The sequence below is a fragment of the Lates calcarifer genome, linkage group LG7_1 (genome assembly GCF_001640805.2).
Source record: "Lates calcarifer isolate ASB-BC8 linkage group LG7_1, TLL_Latcal_v3, whole genome shotgun sequence".
Lineage (NCBI taxonomy): Eukaryota > Metazoa > Chordata > Actinopteri > Centropomidae > Lates > Lates calcarifer.
Genome location: NC_066839.1, coordinates 22,523,205 through 22,539,377, shown reverse-complemented (window position 1 = coordinate 22,539,377; position 16,173 = coordinate 22,523,205). Strand labels below are relative to the sequence as shown.

The 16,173-nt window shown below is 40.9% G+C and overlaps 1 protein-coding gene across 1 annotated transcript in view; it reads right to left on the bottom strand.

Moving 5' to 3' along the window:
- The window catches only part of LOC108899331 (gap junction beta-7 protein-like), a 494,318-nt gene that overhangs the window by 412,670 nt on the left and 65,475 nt on the right, over nucleotides 1-16,173 (bottom strand). The window lies entirely within an intron of this gene.

Genomic DNA, 16,173 nt, shown 5'->3' with positions numbered 1-16,173 from the left:
ACACATTCCTCTGACTTGTCATTTGAGACAGCATACCATTTCTGATGATGGTGAAAGAGCTAAATCCGTTGTCAATTTGTTCTGTAGCAACTTCTGGTGGCTTCAAGTTTGTATCTGTCCATATATGCACTGTCCAAATACTGTTATTTGCATTGTTATTGTCTTTCAATGCACAATATGTAATTTGTCTGTCATTAGCGCTTGCAATCAGAGCAATAACAAAAGACAGTATTTGGTGATCTTGTGAAGTAGCATGGTATCATAGAGGTGGTTGTCTTCACCACCACTGCCATCAGTCAGTCAACAGTCAGCTTCTCCTGGTTAGGATTCCAATAGTGTCAGTCATTAAGAACGTTTTAGCTGAGGGCCTGAATAATCCACAGAGGTCTCCACCTCTTCAAAACAAATGAACCAGGTGATTAAACCCCATAAAAACACTGAATAAATCAGTTTCACTTCAAATTATGCAGAAGGGGCTGTGAGCCAAGCTGCTTCTAACATTTGCTCAGTTTGTTTCTCTAATATCATAAGATCCAGCTGTCTGATAACTAAATCCTTCACCAGTTAAAATATATAGTTAAAATTTACCAAGATCAGAAAAGTCTATCGAATTAATTTAGCTTCAAACTGGATAAAAAGTACATTTTGATGCTTTAGGGAACCACAACACTGAGGCATGTGCAAAAGGCGGATTGGGACAATCTTGGACAGGAGCCTGCACATCACACTTGGCATATCAACAGAATTTACTAAAAACCAGGTAGTCAGAGAGAGAGAGAGTGTGTGTATGAGATTAACAGTGAGTATACAAGACTATAATCTAGTGACATTCAAGGAGAGAAGAAATTGTGAAAAATATTTTAACTCTCAAGCTACCTACATTGGTCAAAATTGTACACTTTATTTAGTTGCAGTACATTTAAAAGCACATATCAACTAGATTATTGTGCAGATTTAGAAAGATATGCAAAAGACATGAACTCAGATTTTAATATCACATTTAGGTGCATCCTAACTCGTTAAGTCAACCCAGGTTTTTCCAATCTAGTAATGAGTGCGTTCACATAAAGAGGGCAGTGTTTGCAGAGTATCGTCAATCGCAAATATGGATAGGTGTGTTGGCAGTAGAGCTACATATTTTATTCAAGAAGAGCAAACGTTAATTCTTCAAAGAAATATGAGGAGCATAAGCACATAATTCAGGCAAAAAGCAACATTGTTGCAGCTGCCAAAAACAGGAGGGACAGCTGGCAAAAAATTGCTGACTGTGTGAATGCGTAAGTTAATGGGCTGGCCATTATTAGATCTGACTATTATTACATTTGAACATTCCAATAAATTAATGTGTTGCTTAGACGTTGTTGTGTTATACCGTACTACCAGACGGACTTGCCCATGCCCCACCTGTTTACCCAAGTAATTCACTGAGGCCTTGCCAAACTTACATTTGGCAAGGTTTAGTGTCAGGTTTGCCTCTGCAAGTTGTTGAACCACTTTCCTTAAAATGGACACATGGTTAGACCATTCACTGGAGTACACAACAACATCATAAAGATATACGTTACACTGAGGGGTATCACCCAACACCTTAGTCATTAAACGCTGGAAGGTTGCAGGAGCGTTTTTTAAATCAAATGCCATTACCGTGTACTGAATGAAGTGATCAGGGGTCACAAAAGCAGAGATCTGAGGCCCTGGGGGTTAGAGGGACATGCCAGGAACCTTTCAGAAGATCTAGCTTAGTGATAAAAGCTGCTGGACCAATGTTATCAATACAGTCCTCTAAGCGGGGCAAAGGGAAACAATCAACGCACTGTAACTGCATTAACTTTCCTAAAGTGTGTACAGAAACAAGGGGTTCCGTCAGCTTTAGGAGCCAGCAGACACGGGGAACTCCAGGGACTGTTGCTATGCTTGGCTAAGCCATTCCTCACCAGATACTCAACCTCTGTTTTCATCACTTGTTGTTTATTGGCTGAGCAATGGTACGCATGCTGCTTGATGGGAGCAGTGGAACCAACATCAATGTCATGCTGTAAGACATTGGTGCAGGACAGCACATAACCAAACAAGGTGGGAAATAAGGACAACAGCTCAAGAGTATCATGACGCTGCTCGGCAGGTAGGTAAGACAGACAGGAGCCAGCATCAGACAGGAACTCAGAGTTGGACAACCTACCACTCTGTTGGCCACCAGAGGGCATATTGAGTCCATCTTCTGCTACTACATCTGAACATACCAAGGAAGTAGTCAGCCCAGAACCTTCTGGTTTTACCTGAGGGGTCTCTCTGGGAAAATATGGTTTTAACATGTTTATATGACACAACCATGTCTTTCTTCTACGTTCAGGAGTAGAAATTACATAGTCTGTGTCTGACACCTTCCTGTCCACCATATAGGGACCCAAGAATCAAGCTGTGAGGGCAGACCCAGGCACTGAGGACAAAATCAGCACTTGGTTACCAGGATAGAACTGTCGCACCACTGCCTTACGGTCATACCACCTCTTCATGCTCTCCTGGGAGGAGGAGAGAGCGTCCTTTGCCAGCGAGGTGGCAGTAGGCAACCTGGACCTGCACTAAGACATGAAATCTAACACATTAGTTTAAGGCAGGGAACCAGACATGAACTTGTCCTGCAACACCTTCAAAGGGCCACGCACATGTAAGTAACTACGCACTCAGGGACACACTGTTTAAACTCCTCCACCAACATTACCTCACACATGGAGGTTACATCACTTACTTTACAAGCTGAGCACCAGAGGTCAAATAAAATTCCCTTCTCACGGGCGAAGTCAGCATATGTTTGACCGAGGCTCTTCCTGAGACCCCGGAAGCTCGTCACACACACATACACACACAAGCAGACACACGGCCCCTAACACAAGCAAGGGCCGTAACAGACGTATTCCTATGGCGAGAAGGTCAAGGCAGATTGCCGCCCACCCTGAGTCCAGTTCTGCTCGAGGTTTCTGCCTCTTAAAAGGAAGTTTTTCCTTGCTACTGTCGCCTAGTGCTGCTCAAGGTGGGAACTGTTGGGTTTCTCTCTGTAAATACCTATTTTAAAGAGTATGGTCTAGACCTGCTCTATGTGAAAAGTGCCTCAAGATTACTTTTGTTGTGATTTGGTGCTACTGTATATTAATAAATAAACTGAATTGAATGACAATTTTATTATTTCAGCTGCAACCCTGGTGGGACACAGTGGACTTGGGAATAAATTAAAAATAAATATAAAATATGGTACAAAGTGGTAAGTAGGTTTACTTTAATATCTTACAACAAGTACAAAGTTTTAGTGTTTCAGTCTTTGTACAATCTTACAACAGTCTCTGTTGTAAGGTAATACTGGTATACAAAAGCACAATGACTTACTTGCAGCCAACAGGAAAAAGTCAGACAAGAGGAAGACAGGAAGGGCCCTCCTACACAGGAATACACTCCAGCTGAGGAGCTGGCCCTGGGAAATAATGAGGGTAACACATGTCCTCAGATCCTGGCAGAGGTGGCAGCTCCCACTGGGCCACATTTGTACAGGGTATGTGTCAGTGAGTCATTGTTAAACTACTTGGTTGTTCATAAAACATGATTATACGAGGGGGCTTCAAAAAGTTTATGGAAAAAGGACAATTGAAATTTGGATTTATTTTTTTTTTTTTTTGCGTTGCAACATGCATTTAAGGGTTCATGCTAGTAGACTAGCAGACATGCTAGTAGACATGCTAGTACAAGAACGTACAGGTGCATTGAGATCAAAATCCCTGCATATGATTTTTAGCTATGTACTTTTTCCATGAACCCTGTGAAGCACCTTCGTATAAATGGTCTGACACTTGAACAGTGTACTGTATGCTGGTTTGTACCCTGCTGCATTGTCAGTATTCAGAATCACCAAGTCAACTATGAAGCAGAACTCTGAAACCAAATTATGTACACATCATAAATACATCAAATTGGTCAGATAATGTTTTAAATGATGGGCATTTCACTTGTCTTGACCTTATGTACTTATACAGTATTGGGTGTGGGGCTGCTGCTTACAGCAGCATGAAAGGAATACCTGCTAACATGAGCTAAGCAACATTAACCTCCATGAGCTACTTGTCTAATTATGACTGTAGCTGCAAAATGTTGGATTGAACAACAGTGCGTATTATCACTTCTGAATTAAGTTACTCTTTGGGAGAATATGCTATCCCCTCCTTCAAAAGTTAGTCTGACTTGAACAAGATACAATAACATAAGAATCCTTTATTAATCCCACAACAAGGAAATCTGCTAAATTGGAGTGGCAATTTGAAGAAGCACTGTTAATGACAGCAGCGAGACTGAACCAGAACACTCTTTTTGAAGGCAGTGAAATCAATACAATGAGTTGAAAGAGGCTGGAGTTCATCATTAGAACTAACACCTTTCACATTATCATAGCCATTTTGTCAGTAGTTTGAATATAGATTAAAACAGCTTTGAAATGGTTCACATTTCTTTATAGGATATTATAGTCTTTTCACATCTACTATCATCCCGCCAATAATCTTTGGTTTGTTGATTGAGCCTGCATTAAAGATAAATTACTAAAATACAGTATAATGTCAGCATGCCGGTGGTCTGTTGCTGCTGGGCCCCTACTCCCATGAAGTGGTGCAGGGTTGTGCTATTGACATCCCCTACTTAAAAAAGACTCCCTTTACTCTGCTGTTTCCCATCCTCACTCTAAATGATTTATGAGCTCCTCTGTTGTTCATACCACTGCCAGGCTCAAAGGCTGTCAGATGAAAAGGGTGAGGGCTGCAGTAAATTTAATCAGAGTTGCTAACTATGAGCTGAGATGCTAAAGGCAGACCCAAAGTATACTGTGTGGTCAGGGGCCCTAGCCAATCTCAGAACGTAGGCTGTGAAAGACTGTCTCCAGGCAGGAGGGACATCACCCACTACAGGAATAATACGTCATGTAAACTAAATATTTAGAAACTATGTAATAAAAATCAGAATCAGAGAACTTGGTCCCCCTGGGGAAATTGCTTTGTAACAACTGCATACAACAACTTCCTTGCCACTGTTGCCTAGTGCTGCTCATAGTGGGATTTGTTGGATCTCTCTGTGTAAATACCTATTTTAAAGAGTATGGTCTAGACCTACTCTATATGAAAAGTGCCTTGAGATGACTTTTGTTGTGATATGGCACTATATAAATAAAATTGAATTTAATTGAATTCTCCATCAGTCTCTGTTGTCTGGACCTTACTTTCTTCCCTAGTTACTTCCTTCAACCTCTGCATCCTCTGTGAGTCCTCATCCTAATTTCTGCAGGGATGTCCGTTGTTGTGGTCACCATGCTGACTGGCTTCAGTGTGGTCGGCTTCAGTGTGGTCTGCTCCAGCATGACTTTGGAGGTGCTGTACAATGGTAGCATTGCTGAACGGTAGCATTAAAAAAGATAGCTGAGGAAATAACTTCTTTGTGGAGAAAACATACCAAATCCCTCTGTTTACTTGCATGTTTAGAGAGAGTGCAGCTTAAGTAGGTAACTAGTAAAAATTTATGACAGTATCAAGATTGACAAAAAAGGAAACATCCAAAATGGAATTATAATCTATTGGTGTGTGTCTCTAAACATTTTGTGTCTCCTTAGTGGTCTAGATTTTTGTTTTTGGCAATTTAATGTTTTAAAGAGTTTACAATCTTTTCAAAACCTTAATGAATGTCATAATTTACCAGGTATATTCTATTTCTTTCAGGCTCCAATCCTCTTTGAGACTTAAGGGTTTTCCTGGAATCTCTATCATCTATTCATCCTCTTCCTCCTCCTCCTCTTATATTATTGCTTCCCTCTGCCACATGTTGAGAGATGCTGCCACCCAGGAGAGCAACATGAGTTTTGAGGAATATACATCACACCAGTGGCATCATACATCAGCAAATGTGTTGATGATGGTGCTCACAAAGACAATTAAATCATTCAAGTGGGAATAAATGGAGAGGTAAAGGCTTAATCCAGAACCAAAAAATCTTCCTTTTGGGCAGGTGACAGGTCAATTTCAATTCAATTTTATTTATGTAGCACTGAATAACAACAGAAGTTATCTAAAAGCACTATTCATATAGTGCAGGACTGTCCTCTTTAGATTATCATAATTACAGAGAATAGGGACAGGAGAACATGGCATAATGCAGATTCCATGTAAAAATGTAAGATTGTATCAATAGTACAAAAGAGGTAATAATAGTAGTGACAAAGTCGTAAATGCAGTAGTAGCAGTAATACGAGAAGCAGCACTAATAATTTCTAAATATAACAGCGGGTGTTGAGCAGGGTTGTAGGAGCAGCAGAACGCTTCTCATCACAGACTCTACAGCTCCAGAGGCAGAAATACCTGCACAAAGTGATAGGAGAGAGATGAAAGAGCACAAAACTATGGGAAAGGGAAGATCTTGAGTTAGTAACATGTATTCATGAGATTTGTATCCATACTGATGAAGAGAGAGAAGCTCAGTACGTCATGGAAAATCGTCCCGGCAGTCTAGGCCTATAGCAGCATAATTAAGGGATGGTTCAAGCCTGAGCCAACCCTAACTATAAGCTTTATCCAAAAGGAAAGTTTTAAGGCTAGTCTTTAAAGTGTAGAGGGTAAGAGTAGAGGGAACCAGCATTCTGGGAACACAATGTTCTAGTGGGATTGTAGGGAACTATAAGCTCTATAAGAGCTCTTGTAGATGAGGAGGAGGAGGATTTTAAATTCTATTCTGGATTTTGCAGCAAGTGTAGAGAGGGTAACACAGGAGAAATAAGGTCTCTTTCTAGTTCCTGACAGTAATCGTGCTTTGGATCAGCTGCAGAGTCTTTAGAGACTTGTTGGGCCAGCCTGATAATAATGAATCACAATAGTCCAGCCTGGAAGTAACAAATGCATGGACTAGTTTTTCTGCATCTTTTTGAGACAGAAAATGTCTGATTTTGGCAAAATTACACAGGTGAAAGAAGGCAGTCCTAGAAGTTTGTTTCATGTGGGAGCTAAAGGACATATCCTGATCAAAGATAACTTCAAAATTCTTAACAGTGGTAATACCATCTAGCGTAACTACATCATTAGAAAATGTATTTGTGAGGCGTTTTATAGTTGTGTATCATCTGCATAACAATGGAAGTTTATGGAGTGATTCCTGATAATGTTGCCCAAAGGAAGCATGTACAAGGTGAATAGAACTGGACCAAACACAAACCCTTGTGGAACTCCATGTTTAACTTTTGGGTACACTGAGGAATTACGAACTGAACCCTATCAGAGAGACAGGACTTAATCCAGTTTAGTACAATTAATGCCAATAAATTGCTCCAGTCTCTGTAAAGGATGTGATGGTCAGTCATATCAAAAGCAGCACTGAGATCTAACAAGACAGAGTACAGAGTAAAAGCCCGTAGGTAATTTGTAACTTTCACAAGTGTCGTCTGAGTACTATGATGCAATCTAAATCTTGACTGAAAATCCTCAAATGAACTATTATCCTGTAGAAAGTTGCATAACTTCATAAATATTACCAATCCTTACCATGCCGACAGTGTGCTTTTCATGTGTATTGAGAGCTGGAGTGGGCAATGTTTCAGACCTGCAGTATCCAGACATCTACAATTACCTGACCAACTTTCCCTCGTCCAACAAGTTAGCCCTGCAAAACCCATGCCACAATGCATAGCTCTAAAATGCCTTTTTTTACGAAAATACAACTGTTATAAATTGTAATAAAAGCATGTTAAATACACAAGATTGGATTGGAGTGTTGAATTCTGTACCTTTATATAAAGTGAGCACTACATAAGTGGAATTCATTGCCTGTAGGTTCCCATCGCCCTGTTTTCTTCTGCTCACATCTAGCACGTTTTATGGCAGTAATCCATTTCTGTGGTCTTTCAGGATCATTGGGAATCTGATAAAACGCTCTCCCCTTTGCCTGCCCCCAACTATTCTGGCATCTTGGAGCAGCTATCCACCGTGTTCACTTTTTATAAATACAGCAGGCAAAAATACAAGTTAGCTGCTAGCAGTGGTATGCCTGGCAGTAAATTCTACAGTGCACTTTGCTGGCTTTCATGGGAGTTTATTCTTGACCTTTGGGAACTATTGTATGTGGGAGGTCTAGACTATCCTTGAATTGAGACAGGGGTTATAATATGCCACTACTCATCGTGACTGACGTTCTACACTTCTCTAGGTGACTGGGTGACACCTCTGCCAGCTCCATTTGCTGTTGAGTTAAATAACTATCTGTAAAACAGTAACTGAGAAAAAAAAATCAGCTGTTCTGAAGCTTTTTGTCATGTCACTATTTTGAGGACTTTTTCATCCATTTTGGCATAAAAGCTGAGTTTCTTGTTGTGGGATTATGGGACCTCTACTGCAAACAACTTTTTTAAAAATGGAGGGCAGTTTTTGGTAGTTTTAAATACAATATATATTTTTTTTTCTGTGGTCGAACAGACTACAAATCATCAAGTAACACCAAATGCCTTCGTGTTGAATACAGCAGCTTGTCTTAAAGCACAGACAGATGTTGTGGAGAGGATTTTCATATCTGGATATGTTAAGATTTTTTAATTTGAATCAAATACAATGTAATATTCATACTAACCATCTGCTTCATTTATCTGGGAGCAGAAAGACGAAACTAGAACAACATCAAGCACATTAATTGATTCAGCATGTAGGCTAAGAGGCTGTTGCTACGGCTGTGATATAAAACATATTCAACATCAAATAAACTTTCCTGGGGTTAGTGGCATTGTAATCATGCATTTGGAGCACTACAAAGCACTCAGCTAGAAACATGATGCCTCTTCAAATCTGGCCATGCAAATTACAGAATGAATATGATTATGTCAATGATCTCCTTTCCTGTTGGCAGCGATTCAACAGTAATAGTGATAATGCTGCCTGATCTGAAGCAACATTGACATACTTAGTATTTCTCAAATGATTGGCTTGACATTTTAAATGCATAATGCTGAAAACTCTTTGGTTGTTAATAATCTTTAGTATATCACATGAGTTGTTGAGAAATTTAATTTAAGGGATGTAAACACAACGCTCAGTCCCTTATCTACAGATTCACCCAGAAATAACCGAATTTTGGTGTCCTCTTAGACACAAACAAGTTAGTAGTGTTGTGAAGTGCTGCCTTTATCAGATCAGAACCATAGCCAAATTAAGCCATTTTTATTTTGGAACAACAGCCATCCATGTTTTTATCACTACTCCACTGGATTACTGTAGTTCTTTACAGGTGGTTGACCCATCCCACCTTTCTTGTCTGCAAATGATTGTTTTGACACACTTGATTACCAGTGAAATACAGATATGATTTAAAATTTCTTTGCTCAAAAGCTGTTAATGGTTTTGCTCCATACTATACCACTGATCTTCTGATTCCATATTCTGCCCCAGGTTATTTGGGTCACCTTGACAACAGTTCCTTTTGGTCCTACACTCTTGCCTTAAAACCAAAGGTGACTGGGCTTTTTCTTTTCTGCTCCAGGTTCTGGAATGGTCACCCATCCAATACTGAGTCCTGTCCTACCACTGGCAATTTTAAATCAAATTTTTTTGATCTATTCCTTTTTTATTTAGTTTTTTGTTCTGACTGAGGTAGCCTCATAATTTTGCCAATGTCCACTATTTATCTTAGTTATTAACCTATTTATATTTAATTTTAATGGATTTAAATTTGTTACTGGTTTTATTCAGTTTCTTTATATCTCTAATTTCTCCTGCACTGATTTTGATTGATATCCTTGCATTTTATACTTATTTACATATATTTGTATTGCTAATCCATCTGCTAATCCATCAACCCTTTAACTTTGGGGCATATTTGAATAAAAGTTACTTGATGGTATTTGGGTTGAGGCACTTTGTGGAAACTTTAAGCTACTTGGTATCTTTCAGGAGGCATGAGGTAAATATAGTTAGGATGCTTGTGAGAACCCTCTGTTCTCACAAACTCCTATCAACAACTTGTCATAACATTCAGACCAAGAGCCTCACTTGTCAAACTGTGTGTAGAAAGAGCTCTACATCTGTGCATAGGAACCTCCATTGCTCTCAAGAAAATTGGTACTTTCCACAGGTACATATGTGTTGGGTATGCATTCATACTTACATAACATCTAAAAGCACTGGATTATCCCATGCCAGAGTTGTATTCCTGCAACCCTTCAATCACATAAATCAGCAGTAGGCATGTCGTCATCAGGTTTTGGTACATCTTCTGATGATATGCCACTCCTCATAGAAATATTATGCCCCACACTGAATGCCTCCACAATGTAGCACATCTAAACCAAATTACATTATTGTTATTTTTCAAATGTATTATTAGTTCCTCTATTGTGATAGAAGGGGCGCACAAACCTTGTGATATTAATATTGTAGGGCACTTCCGCTACCAGACTTTAGGACCCACATCACATGTAAAAATGAGCACTATAATGTGAAGACACATCAAACACACAAATGCATACTCTCTGTTCTGTGGTGGTAAAGTGAGCTGTGATACCTTTAGTGAACTCACAGGCATTACTGTGTTGCCAACAGTGGAGCTGCAGTGCTCTCTGGTGTACACCGCTAATAAAATGGCTTGTGCACCCATCTTTTCTTTCTACTTCTCTCATTTCTTGTTACTTATTGGCTGCTATAAACACTGTTAACAGTTTATATGCAATTAGTCAATAAAACTGTCCCATTCATGTATCAAGCTCTAGTTTATGTATTACTTATTTGCAACAACAAATATTTTTTTGAAGAAAATGTAATGCTACCTGAAACATGTTTTTAATCAATATTATAATCAATATAATAAGGAAACATTTTCAATGAATGTATGTACAAAGTGTAAAATTGATTATATTGAACATATCTGGAAATGTTAGCCTGTCCATATAATATCTAACTAATGCGATGTTTTGCATGTTTTTAAGATTATGTTTAGGTAATTCAAAGTAGTTGGCTAAGTTTGAGTCAAATGAAACATGGCATATTGACTATTTAATGAAAACCCTTGTCTTTTCATATCCAAAGCATTTTTTGGTCTACACGTAACTACATGCAAGATAGAGAATCTGAACCCCATTCTCTCGTGTGTCAATGACCTACTCTTGCTCAGCAACCAGTCTTGCCACCTCCTCATCAATTCTGTGCAGAAAGGTAAGTCTTTGTGGACCTGGCACCATACATACAGAGTCACAGAGAGAACATGTAGGCTCCACACGGAGAGGCCCTCGGGTTCAAACACAGAGTCTTCTTGCTGTGCAAACCACTGCACCACCATGATGCCCCAATACAGTAAATTAAATGATCAATATATAATCAATAGTTAAGATATAGTCCACTCTCATACTAAAATTGAATTGCCCAGATTGAGGAGGAGTGGCTGTCTGGAGCATCACTGGACTGGACATTAGCCCAATACCTTTAATGAGCTGATAGTGTTGTTGTGGCTGCACTGAGCTGCTGTCTAAAGTAGTGATGTTCATTCTCAAATTAGTTAAGAAGTCTGTCTGCAGCATGAGGCCAGCTTAAAGCAGGCATTTACCACTATTTACAGCACTGGAACACTCAGTAAGCAATGGCTTTACCTGTTGGTTAAGCCAAAGGTAAAATGATAAAAGACTGTGAAAAGGTAATTTGGTCTGAGATCTTTGATAGGCTCTGAATGAGCTTTCATTTTCATAATACTAAAAATAGACATCCCATAAAGAGAGCGAAGAGGTTGTTGAGCTCTTCAAGGACTGGTTGCTCTGGAGAAAAGGAGGTGGGAGAAAAAAGAGGCGGAAACATTTTGTAAGCTGTCTAGTCTACACAGCACATTTTGTAGAAAATTGGCACTCTGATAGAGGTTAGGGGTTAGTCTGAGAAATACCAAAACAATTTCTGTAGGACCCCTATCAGTCTACAGATCAGCTCATGTGTTGTCATTCCACTCTCAAACCTTTGCTTTCTTCCATATTTGGTAACAGTTAAACATCATAGAGATTCTGAACATAGAGAGTCAAACTGCAGATTCAAAGTTCTGTTGCAACAATATAAACACCCTTCAAAATTGTCATTCAATATAACCCTTATGTTCACTCTTTGTCTAAACTGTAGAACATAATATCATTGTTTTTCTGATATTTCTGTGTTCTGTAGTCGAGATGACATTGAAATGCTGTGTGTTCTTAGTTTTAAAGTCCAAAACCGAAGATAATTATTTTGTTATTATTTTGATAACTAACAAGTTACTAAAGGCTGCGATAACTGACTGAAATATAATCAACTGACATACACAGTCTGATCTTTAGATAGTATTCTATACTATGGCATTGACAAAGGTTCAGTTAGCAGACTCTGGCATGTGGGTTGCTATGGAAACCCAGTGCTCACTGACTCACCTCATACCTGTCCCAGTCTATTGTGAACATAATTAATTGAACATTATTACATTTTCAGAACTTTTTTTTTTTCATTAATCCGTCAACCTTTCAGTTATTAAGAAAAAAGGTAAGTAAGAGCACTGCTGCTGGGGACTGACTGAATATTGCTATCATATAACCTGCTGCAACTCCGTAAGTATCATTCATGCAAATATTAGGATATGATCCACACCAGGATTAATTGTAATCAGGACACGGATGACATAAGAATGTGTACGTGTGTTTCCTGAACTCAAGTCATGTAGTATTAAGTGAGCCAGCAGGTTTAACAAAGCAAGATCTGCACCACAATTTAATCCCATTTTTGCCAAGAAATGTGTCTATGAAATCCTCTTGAGCCTGTAACCTGTAAAATATGTCATCAAATGTCATTAAAATAAAGATTATACACTAGGAAACACAATTTAGTGTGTGCGACTTCCACATTACTATGTTTCAGAGATGTAACTACCATTTATGTAGGTAATGCAGCTCTAGGACTGTGTCTACAGTATTCATAGTGTCCTTGATGTTATTCATTCATCAAATAAATAACAGTACAACCCCAATTCCAAGAAGTTGGGATCCTGTGTAAAATGTAAATAAAAACAGAATGCAATGATTTGCAAATCTCATAAACCCATATTTTATTCCCAACAGAACACAAACAACATATCAGATGTTGAAACTGAGACATTTTGCCATCATGGAAAATATTAGCTCATTTTGAATTTGATGGCAGCAACACATCTCAAAAAAAGTTGGAACTAGGCGATGTTTACCACTGTGTAGCATCTCCTCTTCTTTTAACAACTGTCTGTAAACGTCTGGGAAGTGAGGAGACCAGTTGCTGGAGTTTTAGGAGAGGAATGCTGTCCCATTATCGTCTGATGCAGGATTCTAGCTGCTCAACAGTCCTGGGTCTTTGTTGCTGGATTTTTCGTATGATGGATGCAGTATGTGGTTAGCATTCTCTTGCTGAAATATGCAAGGCCTTCCCTGAAAGAGATGTTGTCTGGATGGGAGCATATTGCTCTAAAACCTCTGTGTACTTTTCAGCATTGATAGTGTCTTTCCAGATGTGTAAGCTGCCCACGCCACAGGCACTAATGCAACCCCATACCATCAGAGATGCAGGCTTTTGAACTAAGCGCTGATAACAAGCTGGATGATCCCTCACATCCATGGTTTCTAAAACGAATTTCAATTTTTGATTCATCTGACATTTTAAATGAGCTTTGGCCCAGAGAAGACGGTGGCGTTTCTGGATCGTATTCACATATGTCTTCTTCTTTGCATGACAGAGTCGTAAGCTGCATTTGTGGAAGATCACGAGCATCCAGTTTTGACCTTCGGCCTTGTCCTTTGTGCACAGAGATTCCTCCTGATTCGCTGAATCTTTTGATTATATCATACACTGTAGATGGTGGGATCTTCAAAGTCTTCGCAATTTTACGTTGAGGAACATTTTTCCGAAATTGTTCCACAATTTTTAGACACAGTTTGCTCCTTTTATACCCAGTCATGTTACTGACCTGTTGCCAATTAACCTAATTATTTTTATTTATTTTTTTCTACTCTGTGTACTCTGTGTGACTCTATCCTTGCTGTGAAAACGTGGTCCTGTCGATGGGGTGGTTCCCCAATTACCTGATGAGGTGAGGAGGCCGTATTGTGACTGCAGAACCAGCGCGAAGCTAAAGGCTAGCGAAGTGGCAATTTAAGCCTACAGTACCTTCTGTGATCATGGGTAATGTGAACTCACTACCGAATAAGATCAACGAACATGTTGTGCTGGTGAAAAACATCAAGACCTACAGAGAGCGCAGTCTGTTGTGCTTCTCTGAAACATGGCTCAAATCTAGCATCCCAGATGCTAACGTGGAGCCACCCAGTTTCAGTACAGTCAGAGCGGACAGAGACACGAAAGCCTGCAGGGAAGCGGAAAGGAAAGGAGGACTTGCTTTATATGTAAACACAAGATGGTGTAACCCTGGGCATGTGAACGTCAAAATCTCCATCTGCTGCAGGGACATTGAACTCTTGGCTGTAAGTCTGTGTCCCTACTACTTGCCCAGAGAGTTTGGACACACCATTGTTGTCATTGTTTACATTCCTCCACATGCCGACACGGACGGGGGAAAACACCAGGGGAAGTAGGACTATTGACCTACTGTGTGCAAACATAATGGACGCATACAGCGCCACCCCGCTGCCTGCACTGGGGAAAGCAGACCACAACCTCACTCTGCTCCAGCCTCACTACAAATCAAAGAGTGTGGAAGCTACCCACAACCACACGCTCAAGTGGTCTCCTGAGGCAGAGCAGGCTCTGAGAGACACAGGGGGGTGTTGACTGCACTACTGACTACATTAACTTCTGTATGGACATTGTTGTTCTGGTTAAAACTGTATGCTGCTATGCAAACAACAAGCCCTGGATCACAAGTGACATCAAGGGCCTTCTGAATCAGAGGAAGAAGGCCTTTAAAGATGGTGGTCAGCAAGAGCTCAAGCACGTGGAGAGGGAACTCAGAGTCCAGCTCAGAGAGGCAAAAGAGCAATACAGAAGGAAGCTGGAGCAGAAGTTGCAGGGAAACAGCATGAAGGAGGTGTGGGATGGGCTGAAGATCATCACCGGCTGCAGCTCAAAGAGGGGTGCCACCAGTGAGGGAGATGTTGCGAGAGTGAACCAGTTGAACAACTTCTTCAACAGGTTTGACCTACCCCAACTCATTCTCACCTCAAAACACTGCAACCCCCACCCTCTTCTCTCCCCCCACCCACAATCACAGCAGCTCAGGCGTGTGGAGAGCTGAGGAGGCTTCGCCACAGCGAAGCAGCAGGTCCAGATGGAGTAACCCCTCAACTGCTGAAGGCCTGCGTGCTGGAGCTGGGAAACCCTCTACAGTGCATCTTCAACCTGAGCTTGGAACAGGGGAGAGTGCATCATCCCAGTCCCAAAGAAATAACATCCTGGAGAGCTGTTGGCCTGGTTGGCCTGACGTCACATGTGATCAAGACCATGGAGCAGCTGCTGCTACACCACCTGAGGCCACAGGTCCACCATGCTCTTGACCCTCTGGGAGGTGAGAGTGGAGGATGCCATTATCTACATCTACATCTACATCTACATCTTATCTGCTACACTGATCCCTCCAACACTTGGACAGAGGCAGCGGTGCTGTGAGAATTACATTCTTGGACTTCTCCAGTGCCTTTAACACTGAAAAGCAGCGGCTGGACAAGCTGGCGGAGATGGGAGTAGACTACCTGACTGACAGACCTCAGTTTGTGCGACTGGGGGACTGCAGGTCTGACACTGGTTAGCAGCACAGGAGCACCATGCTCTATCCGGTCCTGTTCACCCTATACACATCGGACCTCCAGTACAACTTAGAATTATGCCACAGTTCGCAGACGACACTACCATTGTAGGCTGTATCGGGGCGGACAGGAGGAGGAGTACAGGAAACTGATCCAGGACTTCGTCACATGGTGCGACTCCAACCATGTGCCGAGGACAAAAAAGCTGTGCAGAGGGTCATCAACACCGCCCAGACAATCATCGGCTGCCCTCTGCCCTCCCTGGATGAAATATCCAGATCCTGCTGCCTCAGGAAAACCAGGGCCATCACAGGAGACCCCTCACACCCCGCCCACCACCTGTTTGACCTGTTGCCCTCCGGACGGCGCTTCAGGTCAATCAAGTCCCACACCATCAGACT